This window comes from Eptatretus burgeri, chromosome 12, assembly GCF_056783735.1.
Source record: "Eptatretus burgeri isolate ZD-2024b chromosome 12, Ebu_testis_v1, whole genome shotgun sequence".
Classification (NCBI taxonomy): domain Eukaryota; kingdom Metazoa; phylum Chordata; class Myxini; order Myxiniformes; family Myxinidae; genus Eptatretus; species Eptatretus burgeri.
The window spans coordinates 85290913-85303157 of NC_140972.1; the positions used below are offsets into that span (position 1 = coordinate 85290913).

At 43.6% G+C, this 12245-nt stretch overlaps 1 long non-coding RNA gene across 1 annotated transcript; it reads right to left on the reverse strand.

The window, feature by feature from the left end:
* Nucleotides 1–6998: 6998 nt before the first annotated feature.
* On the reverse strand, nucleotides 6999–9791 carry LOC147016031 (uncharacterized). The gene is made up of 3 exons (XR_015050148.1): nucleotides 9548–9791; nucleotides 9007–9072; nucleotides 6999–7700 (listed from the first exon to the last, which is right to left on the reverse strand). It is a non-coding gene; the product is annotated as an uncharacterized LOC147016031 (long non-coding RNA).
* Between the last annotated feature and the right edge of the window lie 2454 nt (nucleotides 9792–12245).

Genomic DNA, 12245 nt, shown 5'->3' on the forward strand with positions numbered 1-12245 from the left:
TTGTGGATCAAAAAGCCTTCACGCCCACTTTTTCTCGGGCCAATGGGGAGCGAGGTGAAAGGTCAAAGGGAGGGGGTCAAAGGCAAAGCTACGGGGGGATAAAAGGACGGTGTTCGTCAGTCAAAAGAACGAAGGAGTCGGAGGGTGGAGAGTCCGAGTGTGGAAGTCTGGAGCCCGAAGCCTGCAGTAGCTGGAGAAGCTGAAGAGAGTCGAACGAGGAGAGCCCAAAGAAGAGTCCAGGGTGGAGAGTCCAGAGGCGGAGAGGCGGCAGCGGCGAGGGCAGACGAGGGAGTGCTCGCGTCGGTGCCAGGAGCTGCACGCCCGAGGGAGGCCGGCAGCGCGACCTGGCCGAGGTGGAGACGCACACCAGGGATAATAAAGATCCTCTATACCCCGAGCATCAGCAACCCCCTCCTGTTTCCCCCCGCGCTGAGATAGTGCGACAAAGGGGGCCCCTTTTCCCACCCCTGCCTGACACTGTCCGCGAGGCCCGCGGAGAGAGGCGCCATCGCCGCTCCGCGTCTCATCACCAGACGGGTAGGCGCGACCCGGTCTCGGCCTCAGGCCCGCCTCATTCTTGAGGTATTTCTTTTCCTTGGTTTTGGGTATGTGTTGTTGGCGCCGTCTGTGAAGTAGAATTGTATAAGTGTTGCCGTGTGCTCGGTAGTCGGTATTAGCTCTGCACTGTGTTTTCACTTTTATATTTGCTTTTTGTGTAAATGGAATTGTGTTTTCTTTTTTTTGTGTGCTTTTGGTGGAATTGTATTTGTGTGCTTCCCGTGTGCCGCGAATAAATGTGCTTTATTGTTGAACTGTTCTCCCGCTTCGCTTCGTCTTTTCCCCCATTGAACCCTCATCTTGCTTCACGTAAAGGGTTGGTAGTGGGCTGAGTACGCCCGATAATTAATCAAACCGTCGAGGTCGACCATAACACCTCCGGTTATTCTGATAGTACGGAGCGGGTCGCTTAAGTGGCCCGTGTCCGAAGCTCGACCTGCGGCGAGGTGCGATCGCCCGGTCTACCCTCCGCGTGGGTACTTAGGTAGGTCGAATTTGGCGAGCAACCCTATCCCACGCGGGGGCTGATTGGCTCGATCGCGGTGAGACGAAAGGTCCACCCGTGACTGGTTCCCGGCGTCAGTCCGAGAGGGTCACGACTGGATTGTCCGTCCGGTGGGCGCCGTGCCGCGGTTCGAGTTACGTGGCCGTCAGCACGCCGGGGGGCGAGAATGCGCAACAATATATATATATATATATATATATATATATATATATATATATATATATATATATATATATATATATATATATATATATATATATATATATATATATATATATATATATATATATATATATTGTTACGAATTTGGAAATCGATTGCACTCAACATTCAGGTTCCTTTAGCTCAGTTATGTCGATAAATGCTTGTTCCATAGATCGCTCACCTTCCATTGTTTAAAGGGCAGAAATCGATTAAATGCGCTGTGATTTAATATAATAGTTGGGGAGCGATCACAACACAATGGAGATGCCCCGCCCCCTCTTCTGGGAAGAGGAAGAAGAGCCCTCCCGTCCTGTGATTCATGATATAAACAACTCCCTCCCACCCACGGTTGTGCGGGCACGAGGGGATGAGTCACGCTGGGAGCGGAGGGGAGGGATAAGGAAGAGATCCTCCGCTTGGTTCTGGGTAGTAAGCTTCTTGCTTCTGCTTGGCTTGGGTTAGGGTTTTGGGCTCTAGCTTTGTTCGGAAGTTAGTAGGCCTTCGGGTTCTGCTTGGCTCGGGTTCGGGAGAAGGCTTTTTGCTTCTGCTTGGCTCGGTTCGCTTTTTGGGCTCTGGCTTTGTTCGGAAGAGAGGAGGTTCACTTTTTGTGCTTGGTTCATCAAAAGAGAGTTGAGCTGGTTGTTCATCGGAGGAGCTGGTTGGGTTGTCGTGGTTCTTTTTCGGCCTGGTGGTCGAGGAGTGTCGGCCTGGTTCAAGGCTGCTCGAGCTGGTTCGAGCCTGTTGCTCTACTTCGTGGCCTCATCTTGGTTTGGTTGGCTCTTCTTGGCTCGTGGAGCTCTTTGTACTCCACTTGGTTCCCAGCTCGGTGCGATTCATTGGCCTCACCTTGGAGGTGGTTCTTCAGGGAAGCGACGCATCGACGGGAAGGATCGGTGCCTCGTCTCACCAGCACGTGTTCAGAAGCGCGAGGGGATTCGCTGGAGCTTGGGAAGGATCGCAGCTCACAGCGATTGGATCCAGCTCGCTCTCGCTGGAGCCCGGGTCCAAACAGCTTGAAGACCACACGAGGTGGAGAGGTTCGAGATAGGTTCTGGGTTTCAGCTCATCTGTCCCTCCGAGCTGAAGTCCTTATTAAGGGCATCAGCCACCATTTCTTGGGTGTGTGTGTGTGTGTGTGTGTGCGTATGAGTTTCCGTGGGCCCGTCTAATAAGTAGGAAACTGTTAAGTTCCTGTGTTGTATTTGCTTTACATTTCATAATAGAACTCGGCTGTAGTTTTTTGCTCGTGTCCTGTCCCCTATCCCCATTCATTCATTGCTTGCATGCCTGTGTTCAAATAAATGTTCCCCATTGTTGAATGTCACCTGCTCGTTGCATCCCTTTCTCCATTGACTGCCATTAAGCGTTCGGGGAATTAACTGGCTAATTAAAACCGATAAACATATATCTGGTCTGGCGGGACTTGGCGAAGTAAAACCGCTCGGCTTCGCCTCCGAAACGAGCCGCGCAAGCGGCTCATTTTCGTGCAGGTCCCGTCGAGGTAGAAACTCCCAGCATTTCTGTCCATGCAAATACTTAGGTATAATCGATAATTCGGCGATCGACCCTGTAGCACGTGGACGGAAAGGTTGGCTTGTTTATGGTGTTATAAAAACACTCGTAGCTGGGTTTCGGCGTTGGTCCGGAAGCTACGACTGCATTGCGCGTTCGGTGGATGCGTGGCCTGGATTGGGTTGAAAAGGTCGTGCGCACGCCGAACGCGTCGGAAACCACAACAATAAATACAGACAAGTCAGGAAAAACATTTCATAAAAATGAAAAAATATGGAGGGATGGAATCCACCCAAAATAACCAAACAAGGTGGAAAGGAATGACACCACAATACAACACCACACTCCTTTAACAGATTGCCATAACGACATGTTTTGATGTATGTGGTTCAGATCTGGCCCAACAGTGGGATACAAATCGTAAATTGTTCAGCCTTGTGGAGGTATGCGCTCTATTTAGTGGGGCAGATAACAGCAATTTTTGAGAGGAATCGTGCAAATGATGATACAAGCATCAAATTTGGCACATTTGTTCTCCAGGGGATTCTAATCAAATCTGCCTGATTGGCCATTTGAAAATCCAAGATGGCGGCCATTTTTCAAGATGGCCTCCCGAAGTTGACTTTTTGCTTAGAAGTATTTGTAGTTGTCCGATTTGCATGATCTAGGTGTGGACTCCTATGTTTTCAAGCCTGCTGGAGTGGATTTTCCTGTTTTTAAAGCCCACTGACACACACTTTTACTGATTTTGCACCACTTTAATGATTGTCATATGAAGCTAAGGCCTTTCTGCAACCGGGCCCTGGCTAGTAAATGTTCAAAGTTATGCATACCATGCGAATGTTTCTCCAGCTGCTACTGTCCACATATGCAGCTGCAGAGTGCTGTGCAGGGGAGCCCTGACTGAAAGCACTTGCATCTCCGGTTGCAACCTTTCTTTCAGGAACACTTGGTCAGTTCCTGACAGCTGGCTGCAATAGGGGGTAGTGTTGACCAACATATCTGCCATGTCTCTCCTTTCTGTGTCCATCCCCATTCAGCGGGACTGCTCGTGTCTGGACTGGAGATGGTTGCCTGGCCCCAGATGGTCCCAGCCTGATAGACCGCATGCTTTGCATGTTCTCTGAGGGCTGCCTGTGTTGGTGGAATTGAGTTGTACGACCTCTGCTTGCAGGCAAAGAGATCCAGTCCTGCTCCGTCCACACCAGTGGCTGCGCTTGATCTGTCATACATGAGGACCAACGAATCTCTCTCGCCTCTGCAGGTCAAAATCACGAATCAATGTTGGATGCTGGCTGAGATTGGTGAATGTTTCAGAAACATCATCAAAGACGTTCCAAGTCGGCCATGCAGTTTTCTTCCCTTTACCGCGGAAGGCAGACACGACGTCACATCCAGTGAATGCATGAAAATATGGGATCCCTCTAGCTTTCTCAGGCCCGATTGCAGAAACTACCTCATGGACTGGAATCCATCGCACCTTGGCTCCTTGGCCAAAGGCAATCCACATGTTCTCAAGACCTAGTTCCTGTAAGGATGGCAGTACAGATATTGCTATGACTAGTACGTCCGTGTCATTAGCCTTAATGATAATGGACTTGCTACCATCCGTCATTGCATCCCTGGCGTGTACAAATATTCGAGTGTCAGCTTCTTCATGACAACATGGAGACACAGCATCCATTGACTTCCTTGTGTTGCTAATGGCATCTTTTCCTTTTGTGACAATGACTGTGCTTGTCGTTTGTACTTCACACATCTTTTCCGCAAGGAAGTGAAACAGCTCAGTCTTGTTGCTGTCATCTCGAAGAAAGCTTCTCCAGTTACTTGGGGTTTTACTTGTTCCTGTCACTCTTCTTCTGATTCCTTGCCCCCTTTTCAACCTTGCCTCGGACTTCAGACTTGACTTCTTGTACACATCAAACACTACGTCCACCCTCTCGTACCTGGCACCATTGGATTCCACCTTTGGGATGATGTCTTCTTTAGCATAGTCATCAAATATCTTTGAAGTGCGTGGAGGTAGGGCATTAATAAGTGCTGAGCCATCAATGATGACTGCATCTCCCCTTGGTTCTCTGTCTGGGATGTTCACTTGCGCTTCAAGAATTTCAGCCAGCTGTGACTTCTGACATGTATGAAGCTTGCCGCTGTCACTGAGAGATGCAGGGAGACCCTGTCGTTCAGGGTCGAGGGTTTATCCTTTTACCACCCTGTACATGTATAATGGACACTTTCCTGTATGGGATACAACTAGGTTTATGCATCTGCCCTACACCTAGTCCGATCGTTCATCCAGTGTCATAAGTCCCGTGCGATCTGTACACCATCCAGATAACTAAAACCCCGTTGTCCTTGGCTCGGCTCTCCCATGCTGGCACGTCCTGTCGATTCAGGTGTGGCTGCCTAACTTATCCGGGGTTGATTAGGCAACATTTGGGACACTAGTAAGTTGTTGCAGTATGATGCCAACAATGAGGCCAACATACAATTCCTACTTAGCTGACACTGAACCCCATGCTGAGTTTCACAGCAGTGATGTCACCAATGTGCCTTGGTAGTGCCCGGCAATCACTCCCTCAAGAAATTCTTACTTGGTGATGAACTGGAAATGTTGATTAAAGGACTGGTAAGTGGCCTGGATTCAATCAGCACATCTGTTTCATCAACTTCGTGCACTTCGAAAATTTGGAGCTCGATGTACTCCATCACACGCAGAGACCTTCTGTATGCTACCCTCATCTCGTTTAGCCCGCGAGCCAACGCGGTTTACCAGGGTGTGGCCGATGCCGTGCACTAGCAACTTCTTGGAGCCATAGATGAGAGTTGGGCCAGTGATGAGGACCAGTGCCAGTAGTCCATCCAAGGGATGTGGCTGACTGCTGAAACAAAGGTACTACATCTAACACTACACCCCTACACCCCATGCATAAGTAGCTACTACTACATACATGTGAAGTCATGCAAACATATGAAAATCATAAACAAATGTACAAAATCAGAAAAAGTGTATCAGGGGGCTTTAAAAACAGGAAAATCCACTCCATCAGGCTTGAAAACATAGGAATCCACACTTAGATCATGCAAATCGGACAACTACAAATACTTCTAAGTAAAAAGTCAACTTTGGGAGGCTAACTTGGTGGCCATCTTGAAAAATGGCCGCCATATTGGATTTTCAAATGGCCAATCTGGCAGATTTGATCAGAAAGCCCTGCAGAACAGAAATGCCAAATTTGATGCTTGTATTATAATTTTCACGATTTTTCTACTAGTTACTACACTAATTGAGTGCCGTTCTAGTTTTCATTGCATTGCTTTCCATGTATTGCGATGTCAGAACAACTTAGCTGGGGTCACGACTGTGATTAAAGAGTTTAGAGTTGTTGCTGATACTGCAGCCGGGTTTTGGTGAGGACCATTCTCAGGGTAAAAATTAACAGAATTTTTGGTTTTACGAGATAAAAAGGCAAAAGGAGTTAAGGGTGGTGGGAGTTATGGGAATAAGGTAAAAAGAGAAGGATTGTAACGGGCCGAAAGAAGGCCCAGTGGTTTAAGATTCAAGTTGTTTGGCTTGTATCTCAAAGTCATCCCAGCATGAAATGATGGGAACAGGCAGAGTGTGTGGTGCTTCATGTGAGTCCACTTTTTCAGGCTTGCTCCTAAGATGCTAGTATGTATGAATGGCTTGCAGCTTGGCCGAACATCTATCGTGAGGTTTGATCTCCCTCATCATGATTCCTGTTTAAACAGTCACCGAAAGCTCCAGTGTTCCTCGGTGAAATCAAAGTGAGAATCGTTTGGATTCTGATGATAGGCTCTGGTAGGTGCATCACACTTCCCTTCACAAACTTTTGGATTTACATTTTATTCCACAAGGGTATTTCTTAGGAGATTATTTCTACCAGAGGCAATCTATAAAGGATATTGTTTGCATTAAAAGTTGCACGTGTTCAAAAAATATTCATTCACGAAAGAAAAGTAATGCCAATACAGGTTGGTCCACATCCCTTAGCACCCATGTGTATTTTATTATTTGTCTGATTGAAATTTAAGATATATATATATATATATATATATATATATATATATATATATATATATATATATATATATATATATATATATATATATATATATACTGAATCATCGTATTATTATGTACAAGCTAAAGTACCGTCCTCAATGAGAGGAAAAGCAAGCAAAAGTACCCGTCCACAGTGAAGGGAAGACTTTAAGTTAATCTATCAATTTAAATTATTTCATTGTCTTTAAAAATGTTAATCATGTTCCATTATAGGTTTCACTCAGAGCCAAAGTTATGAGCTACTTGTACCGCACACCGTAAAATGGTGGTGAAAAATCAGACGGCAGAGGTTGGATTTGTCTAAAAAGAAGGAAAAATTTAGCTTGTGTCACTCCATGAAGATCTCCATTGAATCTATCTTAATCCAGATGTTCATGATGATTTTAAAGATTACTGGAGGGGACAATAAAGTGACTGATGGTATTACATAAAGAAAAGTGAAATTTATATGCAAAATAATCAATCAGCAGCTTTTCAAATGGAACACTGTAAGTGGTCACTGTAAACTGGAGACGGATGAACATATGGACAAACACCACAGTTTGCATTATAATTATATTATAGATTACTCGTGGGCAATTTTTAATATTACGAGATTACTATCCTTCTTGACACACCTTTAGTGGGCAATGTGCTGCAACACAGTCTTGGAAATGCACTTAATATTTTTTTTCATTTTTGAAAGAACTTTTCTTCATCACAACTTACAATACTCAATTCTAGAAGGGCACTCGGTAGAGTGCATACCTCCGCCTGGTCTGAATTCAACCTCATCACACACCCAACGTGTCCACAAAGTTTCATCCGAATCCATGCACAACTATTTGAGATATCCTGCACACAAACAAACAGACAAACAAACAAGAAAAAGATGTCATGCAGAGCACGATACTTGCAAAATGCAGAAAACTAATTTGACCTCAACAATAACTGACTGGTTGAATTCAATGACCAAATGCAACTCCTCTTCAAATTTCAAGTCAATCAGATGAAAATTGACAATTTTAGAAATTCAGCCTATGTTGACCTCAAAAATAATTGGGGGTTTAATTCAGTGACCTGAAATGTAAATCCTCTTCAAATTTCAAGTGAATTGGATGAAAATTGAGGATTTTAGAAATCTCACCTAAGTTGTTGAGTTTTGACCAATGTTGACCTTTTGGCAAATTTTGACCTCAAATAATTGGTGGTTGAATTAAGTAAGCTGAAAGGAAAATCCTGTTCAAATTTCTAGTCAATCGGATGAAAGTTGAGGATTTTAGAAATATGATAAATTTGTTGACCTATTGACCTCAAACAATTGGCTTCTTGCTTATGCCAAACTCTACCATGTGGTGAAATTTCATGAAGATCGGTTTAAAACTGTGACCTGTAGACGATTGACAGACAGACAGACAGACAGATAGACAGGCAGAATTACCAAATCTACTGACCAACATATTTGAAAAAGCTTCGATTTTGCAAGTAACAAACAGACAGACAGGGGTAAAAACATAACCTCCGTTCCCCTTCTATAGCGGAAATAATAATAAGATATAAGGAAGATTATTTGTAATACCTGCTCAGCTACCACCGGAGGTGATCATATTTCAGCCACATGTCAATTTTGGAGTTTTGGTGACATGCGTGTTTACTCCATTATAGTAAGATTGTTTATAAGCAAATCTACCTGTGGGGGCCCACTTGTTGTTGCATTGTTGAAGCTCATTTTCTTTATTTTGCAATTCTAAGACGAGGGAAACAGATACAGGAAGGATGTATTACCGTTGCCAGGAGCGAATCACAGTGCACCAATTCTCACACAGTCAATAAGCAGTGTCCTGGGACTTATCGCCAAGCCACACGAAGCACACATAGTCCATGCATGCTTTGTTTTGTCCAATTCAAAATGTTTTTATCTAATTCAATTTTTTCCTGACCCCTCCACTGTCATGGTCGTTGGTGATTAATATGGTACCATTTTCAACTTTGTGAGACCAGTGGTTTGGGAGGAGAATCAAATCTGACACACAAACATTGGATCTTATTGTATAGATGATCACAGCACAAACCGACCTCATGAACATGACTAACAAGAGACAGAAGCATTGAGAATACAATTATATGTGCTTGAGTAGGAACAAGACGAGTGGACCATCACCTTTAAGACGGTAGTAAGGCAACGGACTTTTATCTCAGAGAGTAGTTAATGCATGGTATGGCCTCCCTGGAAAGACAGTGGCAGGAGAAACAGTAGATAAGTTTAAATTAGAATTAGATAGGTACCTGGAGGTTATGGAGATGGAGGGGTGTAGGGATGCCGACAGGACTTTTAGGTAGCTTGAGCATTGATGAGTGATTGTGTGCATGTGTACGGAGTGCTGTTGGCGGGGGTCTCATCAAGGGGTGTTGGGTGGTTGCTGTTGTGTGTTTTTAACCAAGCCCATGCTCCCTCCCCTGATTGGGGGGGGGGGAGGGGGAGAAAAAAATACAAAAACTACAAAAATTTAAAATAAATTGATTTTTTTTTAAAATTGCATTTTCTTCTTTGGATCTTGTGTAGATAAATTAGTATGGTGTTCACTCAGGCATGATGGGCTGAATGGCCTCCACCTGCGTCTGTTTTCCTTGTATAAAAGTCCTGAAGTGAATGTAACATTTAACGTAACAATGTTGGAGCTAAAAAATACTTTGAAACTTACTTCTGTGAGTATCCTGCACTTTTCTTTTCAGATGTGACGTTTTGTGTTTCCATCTCTGGAATTTCATCATCAGCAGTTCATTGTCTATCCGAGGTTCTCATAGTTCCCTTTGGTGCTTGCCTCTCCTTTCAACATCACGTGGTTTCTCTCATGAAAAATGAAAGTTGAAAGCATCAGTCAGAAGGTTTTTGCAGGTTATGACTCCCACCAAAGACAAAATTATTTCCAATTAGAAAGTATATAATATTTTACCAAAAATTAAGGAATTCACTTAATTTCCATGACAACGTCAGCTGCAAGTATCAACAAATACAGAGAATTTGTACTCAACAACTATTCGTAATTGATTAATTTCTTACTCTCTGGACTTACTATCTAAATATGTGAGTAATAAGTCACACATCTAACGTTTGTAGTGTGGATATAAACAATCATCATATATGATTGTTTAGAGTTTGAATGTTTGGAGGTATTTTTGTTTGTTTGTTTGTTTGTTTAGAGGTTGTTTAGTTTAGAGGTTGATTGTTTGTTTGGAGCTATTTGCTTTCTTCACAGAAGCTACGTGCACAATCCTGGTGTTGACTTAATGGCAAGAATGGTGGGGCTTGGGATCTTAGGATTCTGAGTTCAAATCCTGCTTGGCTGTTGAATTAACACAAGGTGGGGTTGACTCAGCTTGTCATCCTTTTGAGTCAGCAAAATGAGTACCAGCTTGCTGGGATGATTTCAGTATCCTGCGTTGGAGTGATGACCCATCCAGGATTGTGTGCAATAGCCCAGGAGACTGCTTAGGCAGCACCAATGCTCTTTTTCGAGTGTGGTCCTGATGGATGGATGGACACATGCAATTCCAATGAAACTTCACCACAACCTTCATCACCCATGATGTACCAAAGTTTTTTTCATGCTTTTTAAGAAATCGGGGTCGAAGTGGTTTTACGGGGCAGGTGCTTGCCCCCTAAAATAGGTATTTGCTATAACATTGGTTCATTGGTACATTTTGCTGATTCCGTCCCACATTGACTTCCTTCTCAGTGCAGTATCATTATTCTACAAGGTGAGCACCCAGGGGTATTGCCCCTATTTTTTTTTTTTACCATGGAAGCTTGTGGTGGAGCTTGTGTATGTGTTGCATGCTTGACGGACAGTGATATCAGTAAAGATAAACGTACTTTGTAGATGTAGAGACAATGTTAATTGCAATGGAATTAGTCGAAAATAGACAGACAATGTATGGATATGTGGTATTTGAATCTGGGTTCATGACATAATGAGCTAGAAGTTCAGAAAGCAACACAAACGTGTCAACACAGGTGTCTATTCATGCTACCTGGTCACAGAGTGGGTGGTTTCTCTTAGATTAGAACAATCATTCATTTCAGACAGGAACTGCGTCTTATTAAGACCTTCATAAAATTCACTTCTCAAGTTGAGTATTACCATTTTCAAGAATACATATCTATAAAGGTGTAGAGATATTTACCTTCCATTCCCAAAACGAACAAAACAAAAGATGTATGAGATGGTTAAAAGTTTTCATTGCACTGCTGTTTCCTTCACACCAGGAAATTGATTTATACATTTAGCCACCTGCGGGATAATTAGGCTACTCGATCCTTCAATCTGATACTGATGCCAAAATTGAAACTTGTGAACTCGTACAACTGCGAGACTCGATTCCCCATTGGGCTTTATTACCCACAGGTACCTAACTACAAACTAACTGCTTGGCATAAACTTCAAAATCATCTTTCATTAGGAATCATAAAAGGTGAATAAAGGTCATATACAAATTCCTTTTTGAATTGAAGCAAGCTCGTGTTTGGCAAGAAAGCCTCATAGTCATCACAATAACTGGCAAATCAAACATTCACCAACAACTTTTTTAGTCTTCAAAATCATCTCTTTCCAAATCAGAGCTCATAGGATCGCTTGGAAGGATGTACATTCGCCTTTGAATTGTTAAGCGTGGGTTGGAATCCCGACCGAGCCCTCGGCACCCTGGTTTTTCACATGTGGGGCAACTTGGTAAGTCGGAGTAGCTGTCTACCTCGAATGTTCGTTGGTGGAGGCCAAATAAATCCACGGTGTAATTCATGAAGAGTGGGCGAGTTACCAACAGCATCTTCAAGAAATCACAAATTCCTTCCACCTTCATTCGAATGTCGTATCCGCAGGCTGGTTCGTGAAAGATTTGTCAAAAACATTCTCTGACGGACCCCACAAGAAGGTAGGAATAATTGGAGACATTAAAGTAGTCGTAATCGTAGTAGTAGCTCTTTGCAAGTCTTGTTTTTGCATTCCCCATTGGATGAGACAGATGAGAAACCTTCAGGAGACAAAAAAGATTTTTGAAAACCAATCAACTTTAGGTACATCTCGAGTGTGGGTTCCAAAAAAACACACCATTTAATTTTCAGCTGCATGTCTGCTGCTGTATATCCATATGATGAAATTAGTGTTCCCTACGACCTTTTCATTGCACAGATACTCCAGTGAGGAAACTAATGAGCTTTGTGCATTTTTCTCAAAAGACTGCACCAGGAAATACAGCAATTCTGTGATTGTCTGATATGCAGTGGCAGAAACCACTTGGAGACTGGGCCTTCAATTTGGCTGATGGCCTGTGGGGAGCATGTGTGGCTAAGGCTAACGGGTTAGCACCAAATTAGGATTAAATGGGATGTCTGCACAGCCA